Raw genomic sequence first — 22,414 nt, 5'->3', positions numbered from 1 at the left:
CGTTTTCCTCCCTATTATAAGACTAGGATATTTCCTAGCGAAGCAACGACCTCATATTATAATATTGCCTTATAATCGAGGTCAGACCCCCGATCCGCACCCCCATTTCTCCTATGTTGCACTTTAGCTGAATCAGCCCTTCCGCCCCTGTTATAGCCCCCCGGACACATTATATGCCGCTTGGTGCATTCAATGACATGGCCGCGAGTCCCCACCACTAACTAGCGATCTTCACGAATTCTATGATTTCTCCTGCCTATCGGTCTGTGCCCCCTTTTCACAAGTTGTGGGGAGGAACTGGTCATATAGGGGCAAATCTTAGTGGAGTACAAATCCCATGATTCCCAAGCTGCCTTAAGGTTGGCTGAGCATCATGTGCGCTTCTTCTTTTATGCGGAAGTACAGCGGGATTTGCGACAACTTCTTAAAAGGGACGCCTCGCAGAGATGAGCCACGGTGCCGCTGTTCAGCTTGGGCTCGTCCGGGATTTGAACCCGGGACCTCTCGCACCCAAAGCGAGAATCATACCCCTAGACCAACGAGCCAGACAGATAGTGAAAAGCCCGCGGCGTGAGCCCGAATGTACGAGAAGTTTAGCAGGGAAGCTAAAACGGATGTCAAGCGCAACCTCCCCGGCGGCAAGAAGGTGCCTGCAGCCGGGCACCATCAGGAGAAGCTTCCCGTTCAAACGCAATGGCTTCTTCCTTTATGGGAGTAGAAAAGGGATAGGCGGCACCATCTTAAAAGCGACGGCCAGGTTTAGCAGGGAAGCTAAAGCGGATGTCAAGCGCACAGAGAAGAGCCGTGATGACGTGTAGCGCTGTCAAGCTTGGGCTCGTCCGGGATTTGAACCCGGGACCTCTCGCACCCTAAGCGAGAATCATACCCCTAGACCAACGAGCCAGACTGCTGGCAGTGGCTCCGGGCCCAGAGTTGAGATGAAGAGAGACTTTCGCACAGGCGCTAAAGGGACGTCGAGTGCAGTCTTGGCGGCGGCGACGACGACAAAGCCACTGTCAGGGGAAACTTCCCATTGCAAAGCGACAGCATTTTCATCGAGACGGAGCAGAAAAGGTATTTTGGGGGCCTCCTCCTAGAAGAAGCTGCACGCGTTACGCAGACCGCTCAGCCCAACGGGCGGCTCTCGGGCTCGTCCGGGATTTGAACCCGGGACCTCTCGCACCCAAAGCGAGAATCATACCCCTAGACCAACAAGCCAGACAGATATGGAGCCGGTCGCGGCGTGAGCCCGAATGAGCTGAAAGTTTAGCAGGGAAGCTAAAAGAGAAGAGCCACGGCGTGATAGGTAAAGAAGTCATAAGAATAACAAACAACAATTTGGACAGAAATAAAGTGAGGAAAGTCCTTCCCAAAGGAGCTTACAATCTACATTAACGCTTTGAAAACGTTTAAACCAATAGAGATAATTTACAGACCGAATCCATACTGAGCTCCGCAAGAGTCCAGAACATCGTCACCTCGGGAACACTCAGGAACCGCCGGCCCGAAAGGCTAATGAGAAAGAAATCGAGGCGCTTTCCACCTTAATCAGAGGAGAACAATTAGCCTGATTTTACTTTGAAGGAAACGCCGGCGGTGATTTTACTGAGTGAGACGCGGTTCTCGAGCTGAAACGAGTCAGCGGAACGAGGATGAAAAGCTGACGTCCCAAAGGCCACCGCTAATTACACAGACAATTACGGGAGGTCTCTGACCTGGTTTGCGGTCTCGTGTTTTGAGGAAGAGCTCTGAGAAAATTCCTAACAGACGCCCGGAGATCGCAACTTTAAAGCGCCTCTCGTAGAAAACGCACTTCAATGTTCTTTAATGTTCTTTACTGTTCTTTAATGTTCTTTACTGTTCTTATATCACGATCCTCTCAGACTCCCGAATACTTATATAAAGATTAACATTTCGGGGCAGATCATCAGAAAACAACAAAAGTGAAGCCACTGAAACAGAACATTCTAAAATGCACCAAAAAATGCAACTTTCAGTATATATAGAAACCTAGACCCTGCCAGCAGGTCGGCCCCATCCGGCCCCCGTCTAGTCACCGTTTCTCCTGCTGTAACGACTCAAACCTTAATCAGTCGTTGGTCTCGTCTTAGATTCAGGAGCCGTATGTCTATCCCATGCATGTTTAATACCCTCGCTGTATTAGCCCTCTACCACCTCTGCTGGGCGGCTGCTCCACTTATCCACCACCCTTTAAAGGCAAAAAAGTAAAGTATATAGGTTCACGAATACAGGTGGTCTGGGAAACCTGATGAGCAGCCGGTCACAGAACCCACTGCACATTACCTATTAACCCCTGACCCGCATGACCCACAGGAGGTATTAGCATCATAACTTTTCTTTATCCAGAAATTTCCCGGCCTTTTCATGCTTTCTTCTAAATCCGTGAGCACGAGGCAGGGCTGATCAGCGGAGCTCATTTGCATACGAGGGCTATTACATAAGCGCCATAATGTATTCCAGGTTTTTCGGTCTCCTTGCCAACAGCCGGATCCAGCTAATGTGCATAATTATGAGATAACACAGAGAGTTTATTAATGGGGAATATTAAGGATATCTTAAGGGGGTATTTAACTTCTTCACTGCCACTTAAGGGCATGCGACTCACATGCTAATGAAGTGTTAACCAAACCATGGCTTATTAATATTTTATTATGTCTGAAAAAAAGTAATTTAAATAGCTGGATCCCCTCCTGGCGTTAAAATGATCGCAAGCACTGCGTAAATTGTAGGCGCTATATAAATAAAAGATAATAATAACAATAAAAGGGAGCTATGGCCACGCCCCAATTTAAATGCGCCACCACCGAAGCCACACCCCTTTGTTTCTGAATCACATTAACTATGAAATGGTCCTGCCGGTTATATCATCCCAAGGCTTATATTTGTATTCCATGTAGTTATATAGGTAACTTGCTATATGTCTGCATATTCCAGGGCTCCAGATTAGGGTCTTCAGCAGTCTGTATCTGCTGTTTGTTCTGTTGCTCCTGGGGTCCGTTAACCTCTCACGTCACTAGTACCTGTACCCTGCAGTCAGCTTTTTGCCTCCCGTGTTCTCTGCCTGCATCATCATATCTCCTGTACCAGAATTCCGGTGGTCTGCTCCATCTCCAGTCACTCGCTCCCTGCTCAGCTCACCCTTACTTGCCAACATCCTACCTCCTAGCTAGTGGGCAGTGCAAGGTTCGGCCTTACAAATGTATAGATCAAATATAGATCAAATAAATCAAATAGCCCCCTAGAGACCGACCCTTCCAGTAATTTAGCGATAATACAGGATCCGTTCTCCCTGTAAAGATTTATTGAAAATGTTCAAATCATTTAAAAAAACAAAGTTTTTTTCCTTCCTTTTAGTGACTTTTTGGAGCGGATTAAGCCCGGCGTGGCCGCGATAATAAGCGTCATGTCGGCGGTCTGATGAGTATTGTTTTGGGTGAGAAGCGCCGCGCTCTATTCTGATTAATATATTTGGAGCGCACGCCGGCCGCCTGAAATTGAAAATCGCTCTCGCTTTGTTTTGCGAGTGCGGGGGACGAGCAGCTCCTCTCACAAAAGAAACATTTTTTGTTAAATTTATTTTTCATAATTAAAATGATTTATGTCTTCTAATTACTTGTGTTTAATCTCCATAAAATTTGGAGAAGGATCGCGGAGCTCGCGACTTTGTTTTGTTTCCAGCGGATAAATGGGGTCGGTTTACAAGAAAAAAAAACCGCGATGAAATAAAACCAGCTCAGAGAAAACAATACAATGTAACATAAAAGGGACAATTTACATAAATCTACGGAGCGGAGTTCACATATTTATAGCGATATATATATTATAACCCCCCTTATGTGACTCCCGTGGGAGCAGCCATCTCAACTTTCCGTTCTGAGGTTACGTAGGGTTATTCCTCCCCATTAAGTTATCTCCCCTCTACTGTTAAGTCACTGATTGTTGCTGATTGGTTCAGGCAGCCTTCGTAAAGACAGGAGGAAAGGACGGGAGAGAACCTCAGAAAGCTGTAATTTTAGGTAACAGATCTGGATCATCCGTTGGGCACATTAGGCACTCTGCTCTGATTGATAATCTGGTAGCCTAGCAGCAGCCGTAGTGTACGGGATGCAGAAGCTCTGCATTGACGTGACCCCATAATACTAGACCATCAGCCGCCATCTGTAAGAAGTAGTAGAGACAGAAAACTGGTAGGGGCCCCCAAAATCAGTGCGCCTAAGGGCCCCAAAGGGTCTTTCAGCAACAATGAAAAGGATTGTGTTAAAGGGAATTTACAGTAAAATGCGGATGGGATGGATACAAATATCTCCTGTTCTATGTATCCAGACTCTCAGCATTCTAGAATTTCTCCCAATTCTCAAAACATTAAAAAGCTAAATGAATTTGCCCAAAATACGTTTAAGTCCAATAGTATACTACTGCACACTGACCAATTTCTTGCAGCCTGGTGCTTGGTAGCCCAGCTGAGTAACATAGAAAATGACACAGGTAGTTACCAGCACTCAGGTCTTCTTTTTAAATAATGCAATGATGCTACCTGATGTGTGTCCTGATGAAAGTCATTAAAGACTGAAACGTTGACAGTAACGTAGCATCAAAAAAAGAAGACCTGAGTGCTGGTAATCATTCCTGTACTATATACAGGGCCGGCCCGACAATGGAGCCGAGTGGGGCACTTCGCCGCCCCAAGCGAAAGAGAGAGAAAGGGGCGCCGAGTGGTTTTCGCTTACCAAGCTGTCGGTACCGGCTCGGCGCCCCTCTCTCTCTCATCTGCGGCGAGTCTCCCTGTTCGGTCTCGGTGCCGGCTTGTAATGCTGAGTGCCGGAAGATTTCCTCAAACAGGGAGACTCGCCGCAGGACTGCTGAAAGGTAAGTACAAGGGGAGGGGGGGGGCCGGGAGGAAGAGTAGATAAGGGGAGGGGGGCGGCATTTTAAAATTCGCCCCAGGCGGCATTTTGCCTTGGGCCGGCCCTGACTATATATATCATTCTTGTACTATATATATATCATTCCTTTACTATATATCATTCCTGTAATTCATATCATTCCTGTACTATATATATAATTCTTGTACTATATATATCATTCCTTTACTATATATCATTCCTGTAATTCATATCATTCATGTACTATATATATCATTCCTGTACACTATATATATATATATATATATATATATATATATATATATCATTCCTGTACTATATATATAATTCATGTACTATATATATCATTCATGTACTATATATATAATTCCTGTAATATATATATATATTTCCTGTAATATATATAATATAATTCCTGTACTATATATAATTTTTGTACTATATATAATTTTTGTACTATATATAATTCCTTTACTATATATCATTCCTGTTATATTCTTGTAATATATATAAATATATAATTTCTGTAGTATATGGGATTTCTGTACTATATGTAATTTCTGTAAAATATGGCATTTCTATATAATATATATAATTTCTATATAGTAAATGGAGAGAATATACATACAAACGAAACCGTAAAATGCACTGAAAATCTCAACTGCAAAGATATGGAAATTTACTGCATCCAAAGTGTCTGAAATCCGTATTAAACAGATGGGAAAAAAGTGAAAAAATAAAAAATGCGCAGGTGCCGCCAGGAACGAGGAAATTTAATCTCACTTTAATTTAATGCCAAATAACGCCTCCCTGAAGATGAATCCGAGCCCAAAACATTTGTTAAGAAGTGAAATTCTTCTTGTTTTGGACCCAGAAGTATCTGTCTACGTTTTCTGTAAGGACTTGTTAAAAGAACATTATCCAACGGGCAATTTTAGGGAGAAAAACAGGTATTTGTAACAAAAGAAATCCAGAAGCTTTCGGCAGTCTGTAACGACTCAAACCTTAATCAGTCGTTGGTCTCGTCTTAGATTCAGGAGCCATTTGGCTTTACCATACCTCCCAACTGTCCCATTTGGTATACGGATTCCTGCTAGAAGATGACATTTTTCCCATTTATCAAAGTGTTGTTTTGGGGGTTTTTTTACTGAGAGGGTGGTAGATAAGTTGAACAGCCTCCCAGCAGAAGTGGTAGAGGGTAATACAGTGAGGGTATTAAACATGCATGGGATAGACATACGGCTCCCGAATCTAAGACGACACCAAAGACTGATTAAGTCCTTATAGCAGGAGAAACGGGCGACTAGACGGGGGCCGCCGGGGGCCGATCTGCCGGAAGCTTCTGGATTTCTTTTGTTACAAATACCTGTTTTTCTCCCTAAAATTGCCCGTTGGTTAATGTTCTTTTAACAAGTCCTTACAGAAAACGCAGTCAGTTACTAGATGGGGGGCGACGGGGTCTGATCTGCTGGCAACAAAAATGTTGCTTTTGTCCTCATGCAAGGTCACGGAAGCTGCCGGAATGTGCTGTATTTTAATAATCAGAATGTCAGCTCTCAGCTCGTTAGACGAGCGCCGACGAGTTAATTCCAATCTCACGCTCTCTATCGAGATGCCAATTAGGTGCGGAGACGAGAGAAGACGTTTTCATTTACACCGCGGGCTGAGCTTTATATACATTTCCCAAAACATAATATTACTTTGGAATTTCAGGGAGTTTTTAGTTTTTTTTAAATCAATTTCCATATTTCTGATAAATCCGATTTTTAGTCGTCCCGGCGACGAGGTGGCCCCCAGAATGTGACCCGCCGCTCTGACATGTGATCTGGAACCTCGCGATACGGGCTAAGAAATGATTAACTGATCAAATTATGGATCAAATTATTATTATTTGACACAATGGCGGATACCAGATGGCAACGGTATCTCCGCCCCACGGGGATCTCGGAGCTTTTCACGCGTTTTCCTTATTTATTTATTTTTTCTTTATTACATTTTCATGAAATTAAGACATTTCATTACCGGCATTCACTGTACGAGTGACTAGTCGCGGAAGTGAATTCCCCAAGGCTTCCCCCCTTCGGGTTCCTTTACTTATTGATAATCTCTTAATGTTTGTACAGCGCTGCGGAATATGATGGCGCTATATAAAACAGTACATAATAATAATGTTGGCAGCCACCCGCTCCGTGCCGAAGACGCGCCGGGAGTTGGCAGGGAGGAAGCCGTCTCTGTTGCCGTCTCCGTTGCCGTCGCCTGCGTTGCCGCAGTTTCTGTGGCCCAGTTTGTGATTGGCTGGAGTGAACCCGGGCCGCCCGACGCCTAACGAGAGCCGCCGTATTCTAATTGGGGGTAACAGGTGGAAACCTTGACTCCATGTAACGGAAATCCCTCCACAATCCCACCAAGAGCGACCAGAAGTCCCGACTTCCCCACAGAGGGTCCGAGGATGGCCGGCATCTCCTGAGAGTGATAGGGGTCATATAGCAGCGGGACCCCTTCTTATAGGCTCTCTCTGGCTTGCGGAGGTCCCGCTCCCGTTTCTTGTTGTAAGCCGGGTCTCGGGATACTCCGCACCAATTATTCTAGAAATCAGATGCTTTTCCCTTCCTTGTTTTAAAAATATTAATTATAACACTTAAGTGTTTCAGTAACAAAGTGTCGCGCATGGAGAAAGTTACTTTCCGTTTTCTGGTGAGGAATATTAACCCTCGAGGTCCCGCATTTACTGATTTATTTCCGAGAGGAATGACGAGGGACAGAAGGACAGAGAGGAGTCGAATATGCTTTCCCCATTTTTCTTTTGACTTGGGTGTGTTGCATGAAAATTAGTATTTCTTACCCCAAAAAGAAGGGCTGAAATTATTCCTAACGTCTGGTGAAGCCAAGATGCCCTCTTGAGGAGAACTGATGCCCCATTCGGCCCCCGTCTGTAAAGACTCAAACCTTAATCAGTCGTCGGTCTCGTCTTAGATTCAGGAGCCGTATGTCTATCCCATGCATGTTTAATACCCTCACTGTATTACCCTCTACCACCTCTGCTGGGAGGCAGTTCTATCTAACAATCACTTAAATACGCCGCTAGGCGCTTAGGATTGTTCTGGGACCTCTCATACCTAAAGCAAGCATCATAAACCTCGTCCAACGAGCCAAAAACCGGCTGTGATGTAAAATCCAAAGATTCGATGATTGTCTCTGCCACAAACTGCCCCGACTACTCTTAAAACCCGAATCAGGAACCCAGCCGCTGCGTACTTCCCACCCCTTTAACTCCTGTTTTCTGTTCAAGCATTAAACACGGACGATTTCAAAGTAAAAAAAAACCTTTAAGAAATCTGAATATGAAATATTTATATGGTGGAAATAAGGCTGCTTGGTGAACCCCGGACTCCTTATCCGTCGCTCCGAACCGCAGGGAAACCGAGATAAAAATCACCAGTCAGTCGCTAGCCTGGAACCGGCCCGTTTTTGTCCGTAAACGTAATTTTGTAAAGATATTTGAATGGGAAACTGTCAGAAGTAATTGACCCCTCTGGGCGAGTTCTTTTACACGAGGTACTTTCCGATGGATTTCCAGCCCCAGCGCCTTCCTGCCTCCGCTCTCACGCCATCTGATCCGCGGCCCTCCTCTCCTCGTTGATTCTCTGGGGTGGGACTCGGCGGCGGTCGGAGATTTGTTAGAGAGCGAGGAATGTGGAGGGACGGCATCGGATTTCGCGAGAGAAACATTTCTGAGGACTTTGAACAAACAGCGAAGGAAAAAGTAACAAGGTTCTGAAGGTAAAAAGCTACAAAACTGAACAGTCTAGAACTTTCTAGTGCTGTATCTGGGAGCCGCCATCTTGCTGCCCTGTCACGGGGTATAAATCGCCCCGTCGCCCTGAGGTATCTGTGATAATAGCGTTACGGAGGGACCTGCGCAGTCCGCTAAAACAACGCGGGGAGAGAACAAGAAGCGGCTTGCAACTTCCTGCTTCGGCTGACACAGGGAGAGAACAGGAAGCGGCTTCCAACTTCCTGCTCGGGCTGATGCAAGGAGAGAACAGGAAGCGGCTTCCAACTTCCTGCTCGGGCTGATGCAGGGAGAGAACAGGAAGCGGCTTCCAACATCCTGCTCAGACTGACACAGGGAGAGAACAGGAGGCAGCTTACAACTTCCTGCTCGGTCTGACGCAGGGAGAGAACAGGAAGCGGCTTACAACTTCCTGGTTGGGTTGATGGGAGGATCCCGATGCATTTTGCACTGAGGGATCATGGGAAATGGAGGGGAATTTGCATAAAATGCTGTGGCATGATTTTCTGGCATTGAAATACACACACATACACCCACTGGTGCCTGCGCCCCCCATGAATGAAGTAGCGTCCAGTTTGAGTCCCTCTTTTACAAATAAAACAAGAGACACTTCTTTATTTCAAAATTTTTATTAAACGTCAGATATGGAATTATTTGTCTGCGGTGCGGACTTAAAATAACTTCAGCACCGCGACACTCAACCTTTATTAATATGTTACACAGTGTCAAATATTATTACCACAACCAATTTGACACAATATATATATCAATAATTTATTGTCAAACGAAAGCAAACATAACCAATTGTAACCATTTAATAACCACTTAATAACCAAATTAATAACCAAATCAGTAACCTGCTGGTATGGGCGTGACCACCTGTATCCCTGCTGGAACTGCCGGCATCCCCTAGCGCGGCAGTCACATGACCTTACGATTCACAGGGGTGTCTGCCCCCGGAGTGTCCTGCACTTACACCTCTGTGCACCACAAGTAACCGCACCTAGAGGGTTAACTCCTGCACCACACCAGCTTAAAAACCAGAGTGCCCGGCAAATGCCGAAAATTAGGGGAGGGATGGGCGGGAAAATTCTCTTTAAAATGATTCCCCCTATAGGCCACGACCCTTCCTTATATACCCCTCAGGGAGGGTAATTACCCCCTCCCCTCTGGCCCTGCACGTTCCACCAATGCTTAACACTTTCAGTGCCAAAATTTCCGCTTAGTCATGCCTTAACCCCTTAAACAGGCTTGACTATGGGTACCTCGTCCGCACTACATTCACGTGGCCCCTCTGTCCAGTTCTTTAAAATGACATGAACCATTTTTTTGTCTCTCTCTCTCACCCCCCATTACGTTACAGGTAACACCGTAAGCGCCGAGCAGAGTTGTGCCGCTTGCCCTGATACCCCTCTGCTTTTATTTCTCTGGTTGCCTGGATATAAATCCCAAAAAGAATTTTTGAAATTTTACCATAAAGTTCCGTTTTCATAAACGATAAATTGAAGAGAAAATTAGCATATTGATTTTTAATTGAATTTTTCATCCATTTTTATTGAGAATCTGCCATCCCCCGGTGCATCCAACGCGTCCACAAATAACGTTCCTGTGCGAATTCATTACAATTTCTGCACCAGCAGCACCAAAAACACTGAATATTACCAAAAAGTTCCTGCGGCGCAGAGTACCCGCTCCGTTATTAAAGGGGAAGCGGCGAGAATTTCTTGAGAATTCTTACAGCCGGTGCTTTGCGTTTCGGCAGTCAGTGTAATTCTTTTACAGACAATCGGTTTCCCCTTGCTGTGCCTGTTACAGGGTCACCGTACCCAAGGCCGGGTCCCCCTGTTTGAGGGCTGAGGAATCACCAGTCAGTCCCTCATACGGATCGCACTCAGCTATCCACGGATCATCCAGACCACCATTCGTAGTAAAACAAGAAGAACTCTCTTTATTACAAACACACAGAACTTATATACAATCTCAATGCAATGTGTACCGAACCCAACCCCCAATCCCATCAGCCACATCCCATCACAAATCCCATCAGTATACAGGGGATGTATCAGGTGAGGGGATTACAGAATACAATGGGTTCCCCCACCTGTGTTATCCCCCCTGTAGTGCGGGGGCCGTCTGGGCAGACAGGGCTGTGCTGGCTGATTAAGAGCCCCAGCCAGATTATAGGATCGTCTCTCTGAAGGCTGGGGCTGAAGCCACATCAGTCTCTGGGCCGGTTACACAATAAACACAATATAATATATTACCGGGTCACGGTATACAGAACCGGACACAAAAGTGCTCCGTGACCCGGCTAAACTAAACTTCATATGACACATGAGCCAGCTAGCCTGGCCCTGTCACAGTGCTACGGCCAGAACCCACTTTTCTTCTGTATATCGCTCTCTGTCTCTCGTCCCGCCTTTCCCCCTTCTTTCTCCCCAGCGCGCTTTTTCTATGTCTCCCTTCCCCATCGCACTCTCTCTCTCTATCTCGCTTCTCACTTCACCCTCTTCTTTCTCCCCCATCGCTCTCTCTCTTTCTTTCTCCATCTCTCTCTCTCTCTCTCTGTCTCACTTCTCCCTCTTCTTTCTCCCCCATCGCTCTCTCTCTCTTTCTTTCTCCATCTATCTCTATCTCTCTTCTCCCTCTTCTTTTCTCCCCCATCGCTCTCTCTCTCTTTCTTTCTCCATCGCTCTATCTCTCTTCTCCCTCTTCTTTCTCCCCCATCGCTCTCTCTCTTTCTTTCTCCATCGCTCTATCTCTCTTCTCCCTCTTCTTTCTCCCCATCACACTCTCTCTGTTTCTTTCTCCATCTCCCTCTATCTCACTTCTCCCTCTTCTTTCTCCCCCATCGCTCTCTCTCTCTCTCTCTCTCTCTCTCTCTTTCTTTGTATATATATATCAGTGACAGCTATATTTTCTGTATATATATATTTTTAATGCACAGCGTTGTCTCGAAGGGTCGGAGAGCCGGGAGGGTGAGACCAGTATAAAGATATCGTATGGTTTGCTGTCCTATAGCAGACGACCCGGCTTTCTTACTCCGAACCTGCGCCAACGTGTGACTGTCCCAACACCGGGAGCTGTCACTAGAAAGAGACCTGCCGGTGACCTCAGAGACCCTTCTGTCTGGTGGATAAAATCAGGAATTTTCATGCAAACTCAGTAAGATTCCGTCGGAGAGCGGTCTCCGGCCCCTCGGACACATCAGGCTCCGTCACAATGTTGCGGATTGTCCTGTTATGAGAATGCATTATCAGTTTAACCGTTTAGACCCCCGCAGAGCGCCGCAGCGTCTCCAATCCTGGCGTTCTCCGCTGCCAGGCGTACGAGCCGCTCTCATTGGCCAGTCCCTCGAAATAATAATGATTCCATCAGGATCCATGACAACGTCTGCAGAACCGATCTATTCCCCCGCGCGGCTTTAACCCTGCGCCTGCCGTCCCGGATTCCGCAGATAAGAGAACTTATAAAAACATAAACGCTCGATATTTATCCCGATGTATCCCTGGGGCAAAAGCTTGACTTTAGTTTTGCGTCACTTTCTGCCTCTTTCACGGGAAAGCTGGCAGCTATGTTTAAATAAGCATTTAACCCATTTAAAGCCACAGACCAAGTTGGTTTTGAAATATAATTTCCCTGTTTGATAATGCCATATCCTACACAAAACCTCTCTATATACCGCGTTAATATTCTGTAGATATTAAGATCCTGGTAGGTAAGTGGAACAGCCGCCCAGCAGAGGTGGTAGAGGGTAATACAGTGAGGGTATTAAACATGCATGGGATAGACATACGGCTCCTGAATCTAAGACGAGACCAACGACTGATTAAGGTTTGAGTCGTTACAGCAGGAGAAACGGGCCGGATGGGGCCGATGTTCTGTTGCATATTTATTGCTTGTTATGGGTGAGCGCCGCTACTTTTGGGAAATCCTCCTGTAATTAATGAATAGGAGCATCGCGTGGCGTTACTGATGGAGCCGCTCCGTCTTGTAATTCCGTAACTCCTATGAATCCTGATCGTTAAAATCCCCCCAGGACCCCCGGGAGGCGCTTTGTGCTCCGAGAATCCTAGCAGAACGCATAAAAAGGCTGAATTAGCGAGTCCGTTCCCCACCCCCGGCTGCCTCCACGTGAGGTGTTTGAGGCTGAAAAAGGCCGCTTTGACTTCTGACTTTAAACAATCCAGACGGGCCCTGCGGACTCCAACATAACCCCCCGAGCCGCGCGGAGACGGAGATCGGCACTTACTGAGTTTCAGGAAACCGCCTCCTGCGGCTGCCAACCCTGTGAAGTGAGTGGTGAGTGAAACCGACACCTCCGCCTGGAAGCCGCGCACAGTAAGAGGTGCCTTTCATGTTATCTGAGAACATCTGTGAATAACTCATTGTCATCAAATTCAGGGGGGAGGGGTCAGAAATGAGCGGTTAGAAATGTTTTGCCCTATCGGCCCCATCCGGCCCCCGTCTAGTCGCCCGTTTCTCCTGCTGTAACGACTCAAACCTTAATCAGTCGTTGATCTCGTCTTAGATTCAGGAGCCGTATGTCTATCCCATGCATGTTTAATACCCTCACTGTATTACCCTCTACCACTTCTGCCGGGAGGCTGTTCCACTTATCCACCACCCTCTCAGTAAAGCAAAACTTCCTTACATTCCATCTCAGTCTCTGACTCTCTAGTGTTAGATTCCGGTCTCTTGTTGTAACTTTTCTCCTCCTTTCAAATAAACTTCCCTGCTGTCCTTTATTAGATCCCTCTATGTATTTCAATGCTTCCATCTAGGTTACAGAGTAACTATTCCACCGACGTCGCCGGATTTAAGTTTCACCCCATCAGTTACGGCCTGAATTAATACCAATAAATACATTGTTTCTATACCAAGAGGTCGTCGAACCCATGAAGGTCTCCATAAAGTCTCTCTGTAGAAGGCGAAGGATGGAGGAGGTTTGACGGAGGAGTCTTTGGTGTCGGAGGAGGTCATCCCTCCCCCCCCACCGCGCGACCTTATCTCTCACTTCATCCTCCTGCGCCTAATGAATAAAGAAACGCGTTTCATCGACACCAGATGTCTCAGACACAACGATTCCTTTAATAACCCCACTTAGGCGACGCGCTCCTCTCCGGCATTTCCTGTCTCACAGACAAGGAGCGATGCCACCTGGGAGAACGCCGCTTTCCTCTTAACCTCCCCTGGAAACAGGTTGCCGGGGAACCTAAAACGCAATCGAGCCGGACAAACAGCGCAATACCCCGGGGACGACATGCCGATGAACTTTGTGGATGGATTTCGATTGAGCGCGTCGGAAGGGCTCCCAATCCTGTCATCCGCTGCTCGCATTTTTCTTCAGCCCACCAGACTTATTTTTTAAATTTATATTTTTTTTAGAAATAATTTTTTTTTAAATACTAGTTATTTATTTAGTAAAAATAAATAGTATATTTTCTCTAAAAATATATAATATGTGATAAAAAACAAAAAAAAATAGGAGAAAAAAAACCCTAAAAAAATTAAGGCGAAAAACCCCCCAAAAAATTCTGGTGCGTGGCAAATGCGGAATGAATTCTATGACTTGCGTGTCGGCCTCTGGGTTTGCACCATAGATTTCATTTCATTTATTTCATTTTTTTATTTTATTTGGATTATAATATATTTTTCTTCAACAGAGGCGGCCAGCGGGTTCTCCCTGTAGGCTGCAGCCGCGAATTATACGTAAAATGTTATTTATTAACTCTTTTTCGACCGGTGGGAGGAGAGGAGAAAGAAAATGTCATTTTTCAAAAACATTTCCCAAATTTCAAATAATTTCAGCCAAAAACTTTGGGAAACTCAGCTGCCGGGGAAGAAGAGTGTGAGAACCTACGATCATGTGACGCGTTCCCCGACATTCTGGCAAAGAGAGGTCTAAAAGCTTTTATCTGGAATCATTTCATTTTATTCACTTTTCGGATAAACGTTTGCAAGAAAAAATAAACTACAATAAAGTTTCTCCAATGGGATCCAAAATGTCAGATCTAGAACTTTAAAGGGACGTTCCGGGCGTCGTGCGCACGGTGACAGATCTGACAGCTGAATGTCACATTATATCTTAATTATTTGTATAGAATCCTCTCTACACATTAGTCCCTTTTTCCTCCCCAAGCCCGTTGGTTTTCGGGAGATGTGCATGCGCACGATATGCAGGAGCTGCAGCATTTTTTGTCGGGCCAGTCTTTTATTATTGTTATTTTATTTATTTCTTTTTACTTTCAAATAATGCATTTTTAGGTACTTTACAAAAAAATTATTATGTAAAAAATATTTTACTATATATTCCTCAGAGGTGGGGTAGGAAGGGGCATTAGTCTGTCTGACATCATTACTGCTCAATTAGGCTAATATTTTAATAGACAGGCTGACATTTCTTTTCTCATTCCTCCCCGTTTGTCTCACCAATTAAAATGCCTCAGACAGGAATGTAATAAAAATAATGTAGTAATAATAATAATAATCTAATAATAAAAAATAATCAAGTTTAAAAAAAAAAAAAAAAGTTTAGTAGCTGAATACTACGGGGTGCACAGATTACACCCAATCCTTACACCTGCACACAAAATAGTAACCTAGGTTTTTTTTGTTCATTTCACCATAAAATCCCCCGTTATTGCCCGTTGGGCTGTACCCAGGAGCTGCCATCTTGCTGCCCCGTCGCGGGGTATAAATCGCCCCCAGGCCTGAGATATCTGTGATAATAGCGTTACGGAGGGACCTGCGCGGCTGGAAACAATCTCTAGCGCTAGAGACTCATGCGCCGTCCGCTAAAACAACGCAGGGAGAGAACAGGAAGCAGCTTCCAACTTCCTGCTTGGGCTGACGGGAGGATCCTGATGCCATATGCACTGAGGGATCATGGGAAACAGAGGTGAATTTGCATGACTGGTGGATACTCAGGCCCAGCACTGTATACAGTAATATAACCCCGCGCTGTATACAGTAATATAACCCCCAGCGCTGTATACAGTAATATAACCCCCCAGCGCTATATACAGTAATATAACCCCCAGCGCTGTATACAGTAATATAACCCCCCAGCGCTGTATACAGTAATATAACCCCCAGCGCTGTATACAGTAATATAACCCCCAGCGCTGTATACAGTAATATAACCCCAACGCTGTATACAGTAATATAACCCCAACGCTGTATACAGTAATATAACCCCCCAGCGCTGTATACAGTAATATAACCCCCAGCGCTGTATACAGTAATATAACCCCCAGCGCTGTATACAGTAATATAACCCCCCAGCGCTGTATACAGTAATATAACCCCCAGCACTGTATACAGTAATATACCCCCAGCGCTGTATACAGTAATATAACCCCAGCGCTGTATACAGTAATATAACCCCCAGCGCTGTATACAGTAATAACCCCCAGCGCTGTATACAGTAATATAACCCCCCCGCGCTGTATACAGTAATATAACCCCCAGCGCTGTATACAGTAATATAACCCCCAGCACTGTATACAGTAATTTAACCCCAACGCTGTATACAGTAATATAACCCCCCGCGCTGTATACAGTAATATAACCCCCCAGCGCTGTATACAGTAATATAACCCCCCAGCGCTGTATACAGTAACCCCGAGCACTGTATACAGTAATATAACCCCCCAGCGCTGTATACAGTAATATAACCCCCCCAGCGCTGTATACAGTAATAACCCCCAGTGCTGTATACAGTAATATAACCCCCCAGCGCTGTATACAGTAATATAACCCCCCAGCGCTGTATACAGTAATAACCCCCAGCGCTGTATACAGTAATATAACCCCCAGCACTGTATACAGTAATATAACCCCCCAGCGCTGTATACAGTAATATAACCCCCAGCACTGTATACAGTAATATAACCCCCAGCGCTGTATACAGTAATATAACCCCCAGCGCTGTATACAGTAATATAACCCCCCAGCGCTGTATACAGTAATAACCCCCAGCGCTGTATACAGTAATATAACCCCCAGCGCTGTATACAGTAATATAACCCCCCAGCGCTGTATACAGTAATAACCCCCAGCGCTGTATACAGTAATATAACCCCCAGCGCTGTATACAGTAATATAACCCCCCAGCGCTGTATACAGTAATATAACCCCCCAGCGCTGTATACAGTAATATAACCCCCAGCGCTGTATACAGTAATATAACCCCCAGCGCTGTATACAGTAATATAACCCCCCAGCACTGTATACAGTAATATAACCCCCCCAGCGCTGTATACAGTAATGTTAGGTTTTATCTCATTTTGCTCCAATAAACTCCCTTTATCTGCAGACCTGGAGCCGCCGTTGCTGTCAGTCATGTGATATTTTGGGTGACTTTCCTGGCTCAAACACCACACTGAGCTGACGCTTTATGGCAACACTTAGTCAGAGAGTCTGTCTTGGTGATTTGTACCAAGCCATTCTTCTGCTTCCTACAGGCAGTATAATAAGGAGTCTTACATTATAATGAATAGATTATATTATGGGGCAAAAAAAAATATTTTTTTTAAATATTTTTTTATCTGAACCGAGGAATAAAAACATTTGGTGGAAGTTTCTCTTCAATAAGTTTTTTTTGCCATTTTAGTAAAAGGCAAAGACGGCAGAAAATGGCCAAACTTTCCATCCGTGTGACAGAACGCCGCGTTATCTCCGTGCCGGATCGGTTTGCCTCGTCTTCCCGTATAGACAGTTTCCTTAGAAACGGATTTAATGAAAATTGGTTGATCTATGCTTATTACATTCCGTGGGAAATTATTGCCATGAGAGGGGCTGTTAATATTTGAGAGGAGATTCGGGGGGAGCTGCGTCGGTTCCTCTCCTCTGCGAGGCGCCGTGCTGTGCGAGGAGAAAACGTTTCAATATTAAAATAGAATTATTTCAGCTCCACGCCGCTTCACTCGCCCGTTCTACAAGTGAGAGAAGATTTAACGCTCAATAATCCCCCGGTAATACCCCGAGAGGGAATTAATCCACCCCTCAGGTGTCCTGCCCTTGGGTTATTGGGACCCAGCTGCCCCTGAAGGTGAGGGTATTAGTACCCGAGTACCTCCTGCCCCTGAAGGTGAGGGTATTAGTACCCGAGTACCTCCTGCCCCTGGAGGTGAGGGTATTAGTACCGAGTACCTCCTGCCCCTGAAGGTGAGGGTATTAGTACCGAGTACCTCCTGCCCCTGGAGGTGAGGGTATTAGTACCCGAGTACCTCCTGCCCCTGAAGGTGAGGGTATTAGTACCGAGTACCTCCTGCCCCTGAAGGTGAGGGTATTAGTACCGAGTACCTCCTGCCCCTGAAGGTGAGGGTATTAGTACCGAGTACCTCCTGCCCCTGGAGGTGAGGGTATTATTACCGAGTACCTCCTGCCCCTGAAGGTGAGGGTATTAGTACCGAGTACCTCCTGCCCCTGAAGGTGAGGGTATTAGTACCGAGTACCTCCTGCCCCTGAAGGTGAGGGTATTAGTACCCGAGTACCTCCTGCCCCTGGAGGTGAGGGTATTAGTACCGAGTACCTCCTGCCCCTGAAGGTGAGGGTATTAGTACCGAGTACCTCCTGCCCCTGGAGGTGAGGGTATTAGTACCGAGTACCTCCTGCCCCTGAAGGTGAGGGTATTAGTACCGAGTACCTCCTGCCCCTGAAGGTGAGGGTATTAGTACCGAGTACCTCCTGCCCCTGAAGGTGAGGGTATTAGGACCCGAGTACCTCCTGCCCCTGGAGGTGAGGGTATTAGTACCGAGTACCTCCTGCCCCTGGAGGTGAGGGTATTAGTACCGAGTACCTCCTGCCCCTGAAGGTGAGGGTATTAGTACCGAGTACCTCCTGCCCCTGAAGGTGAGGGTATTAGGACCCGAGTACCTCCTGCCCCTGGAGGTGAGGGTATTAGTACCGAGTACCTCCTGCCCCTGGAGGTGAGGGTATTAGTACCGAGTACCTCCTGCCCCTGAAGGTGAGGGTATTAGTACCCGAGTCAGGGACGTATTCCCCCCGAGCCCCCAACTTCAACAGTTGGTCTGGGCCATCATTGCCCCCACTGTGCCTCCCCCCCTTTCAACATACAACATGTAAACACACTTACACAAATTACACACACTTACTCATACTCACTAACAGACACTCCATCTCACCCCACTTACACAATTACACACACACACACACAAGTACACATCCATGCTCACACACACACACACACACACACAGTACCCCTGTAGTGACACCAGTGCCTGTCCCGAAGGGTATTAGAACCCAAGTACCAGCTACTGATGAAGGCGAGGGTATTAGTACCCATGTAACTGGCTCCCCCCTGAAAGCGAGGGCATCCCCACCATCAGCCCCACCCTGCCTGCAGTTGTCCCATCGGAAGCTTCCTCCAGGTGGAGGTGGCAGACTGATATTCCTTGATGGATGGACGTGATCTCTGGATTCAGTTCCATGAATGAGAAATATAGACAGGTGGAAAATATTATAACGTATTCATCCACAACACGACCCCCGGCCCCGACCGCTGAGGGGATTTATTCTGTGAATGAGTGGAGTCAGTTCTCTGCGGCGGGGTGAATGTGGGACCCCGGAGGTGCTCTGGAGCTGCAGCTTCTCCTAAAGGCCAGTGATTTATTATCTTTGTACAGGTTGGAGTATTACAGACACCAACACCTTTATAAACCCCCCCCCATCACAAATCACGTCAAATAAAGACGCGGATTGCGTAAATTACCCTTCACCGGCCCCAAAGCCTCTTAATAGCCCCGGTAACACGTTACGCCCGAAATATATTTACCCCGGAACGCAAGCAAACGCTTGGAGGAGCCTTAACGGGTTCAGAGATTGCAGGGTAATGTTTCATCTCCGCGATTTACGTTCCCTCTGATAAAAAACAATAAAAAACCGGAGGGATCCGAGCCAAATTCCCCAATATTCTAAATTCCCTTTAATTTGGAGATGATGGCGGTGATCGGTAACAATGTTCCAAACATCAGCCGGCAGAACAGTGATGGATTCCAAGCGTCAGGGAGAAAAAGGAGCAGTCGCCGGCTCGCCTAATTAACGCGGCGCGGGCGCTTAATTAAAACGCGCGGCGGAAGCGAGCGAGGAATAAACAGGGTTTTTTTCGGTTTTTTTGCAGAAAGTAACACTCCCCGGGAGGTTTTTAAGCCGATTGCGTCTTCAAAGGCCTCATTGAAATGCACACATTATCAGAGCGCGGTAAACACGGAGGTCCGGGCGCGCACGTTCTTACCGAGGAGCAATAAACTGCTTTTTGTATGTTTTTTTCTTTTTTTTTTTGTGTTCATTTATCGCGCTTCATTCCAGCGGAATCTTAATGAACTTTGCAATCACCGCGCGCCGTCGATGCGTCGTTACAATCCGCGCCTCTTGTGTTCCCGGCGTTAAAAACGCGCCCCCTCGGCAACCATTTCCTTAAGCCTTCGCATGGAGGGGAAAAGTCATCATTGGGGGTTTATTCACTAAACCCCGATCACTGGTGAAAAATGTCACCGTCTTGCAGAAGACATTGATTTCTCCATAATGAACTGATAAATTGGGGCAATTCCTTTGTGTTTTGGGGTATTTGGGAAACCCGGTGCAGGGAGGGTAGATTTAGCGGACATCGCACTTTGTACCTCTAGGAACATCTTATTATTATTATTATGACGCATATTTTGTCATTTGATTGAAAACAGTGTGCGTGTTTGGCCGACACCGGTGTGTTTGCATCAGCGTGGGGGGTCAGTATGTTTGCGTGTGTGTTGTGGGGTATGATGAGGATGAGGGGGTATAGTCAGTGGGGGCATTATGTTGTTGGGAGGGCATTTATGTCTTCTTGAGGGGTACCAGGCGGATGCACAGCAGGTGGTAGATCGTTTCAGGTTGACTTTAAACCCTAAACCTAGAGGGTGAGAAGCTTACATGGAATGCAAGGAAGGTTTTGCTTTACAGAGAGGGTGGTAGATACGTGGAGCAGACACCCAGCAGAAGTGGTAGAGGGTAATACAGTGAGGGGATTAAACATGCATGGGATAGACATACGGCTCCTGAATCTAAGACGAGACCAACGACTGATTAAATAAAATAGAATCTATTCACAGAACTCACGGGTCAGCCGGGAAATACAAACGTTTAAAGAAATAAAATCCTGGAACGCTGGCAGCCGAGCAGAAATTTCCTCCAGAAACTGGAAACGTCCGGAAGTTTTGGCTCCTTTTTTTTTTTTTTCTGGATCATAAAACGGTAATAACCATAACCATAAAACTTTAAGCAAATTATCCTCTAAGTGAAAAATAAAACGACGCCGTGATAGACGAGACATAAACGCCTTTCTATCCCTGAAATGTAACCCTCGGTGCGCCAGGTTCACGGAAATGTTTGAAAGCCGGGTAAAAAAAAAAGTAGTATTTTGTCCAAATTATAATTATCAACCTGTGTAAAAAAAAAAAAAAAGAGGCCGTGATGATAACTTGGGATCTCTCTGGCGCTGGTCGGGAATTCATTTTTTTTTTTTTTATTTATATATTTTTTGGAGGTTTTAATGATAATGCAGATATTTTTTTCTGGAGCTAGTTGTAAATTAATTGACTGTTGTAGCTTCGATTCTCCGGGCTAGGCATAACTCCCCATTAAAAAACCCCCAATAATGACACCGAACACCATAAATATGGATGAGAAAAGGCCACAGCCAATTTTATTTATTAGAGTCATTGTCGCGCCAAAACCTGAAACAATAAACATCGGTGCGTTAACAACGACAATGACTCAAAACACCAACATGTAAATATACACAATAAACACAATGACCACACCAAGCCTGCCAAGGAATCCAGGTACCATAACCAAATACCACTTAAGGAAGGGACCCGGATGCCCCCACCCTGACCTGAGGTTCCAGCACTGACAGCCAAGAACCTCCCACCAGATGTTACCAACCATTCACTTACCACCACATTAACCCCCTGGATACCGGGCAAGCTGCCGCCCCACAGACTGTGACAAACGACACAAACCTACAAACAAAATAAAGGGAGGGAGGGTGGGACTCGCAACCAGGTAAGCTAACCACAAAAAATGGTTCCTGAGCCCGGGAAAGCAGCCACTTATATAATCTACCCCCAACCCCACCCCCGAAATTCCCGCCAAAAAAGCCTACCCCTCCTCCGCACAACAGTCAAGGCCCACTATAGCCCATGCTGGCCCCCCGTGGGCATCATTACAGCTATTTTTTTAAAGTTATTTTTTATATATTTTTGGAGGTAGTAATGATAATGCAGAGTTTTTCTGGAGCTAGTCGAGAATTTATGAACCATTAAAGACTATTTTTAATTAATTTATTTTTTTCTAGAATTTTTTCCATCCTTATAGGAGGGAAAACTCCGTGGCTGAGAAGGCTGAACAAATTCACGTCAAAAATAGGAACCAGAGAGTAAAAAAAGGATGGGAAGTTTTTAAAATTTCAATTTTAGGAATCACGGCAACCTGGAGACATTTTCTAATACCGGTATCATCAAACTATATAAATTATTATATATTTATTTATTTTTGGTGGAAATTCAAAGTTTAAATCATCCACATAAATAGGAATTCATCCTTCGGCTAACCCAAACCTAAGGGCCCTCAATTAACCCCCAAAGCCACCACTTTAATCCCCATAGAGTGTAAGCTCCTGTGAACAGGGCCCTCCTCATCTTTTTCTTGCAGCCCA

General features: G+C 45.8%; 1 non-coding gene across 1 annotated transcript; it reads right to left on the bottom strand.

Moving 5' to 3' along the window:
- Positions 1-831: 831 nt before the first annotated feature.
- TRNAP-AGG (transfer RNA proline (anticodon AGG)) lies at positions 832-903 on the bottom strand. Its single transcript has one exon. It is a non-coding gene; the product is annotated as a tRNA-Pro (tRNA).
- Positions 904-22,414: the final 21,511 nt, after the last annotated feature.

Source organism: Sceloporus occidentalis, unplaced genomic scaffold (assembly GCF_023333645.1).
Source record: "Sceloporus occidentalis isolate IW3139 unplaced genomic scaffold, rSceOcc1.0.p SCAF_308, whole genome shotgun sequence".
Classification (NCBI taxonomy): Eukaryota; Metazoa; Chordata; class Lepidosauria; order Squamata; family Phrynosomatidae; genus Sceloporus; species Sceloporus occidentalis.
Note: the sequence above shows the minus strand (reverse complement) of the source record. Positions and strands in the feature narration are given on the sequence as shown.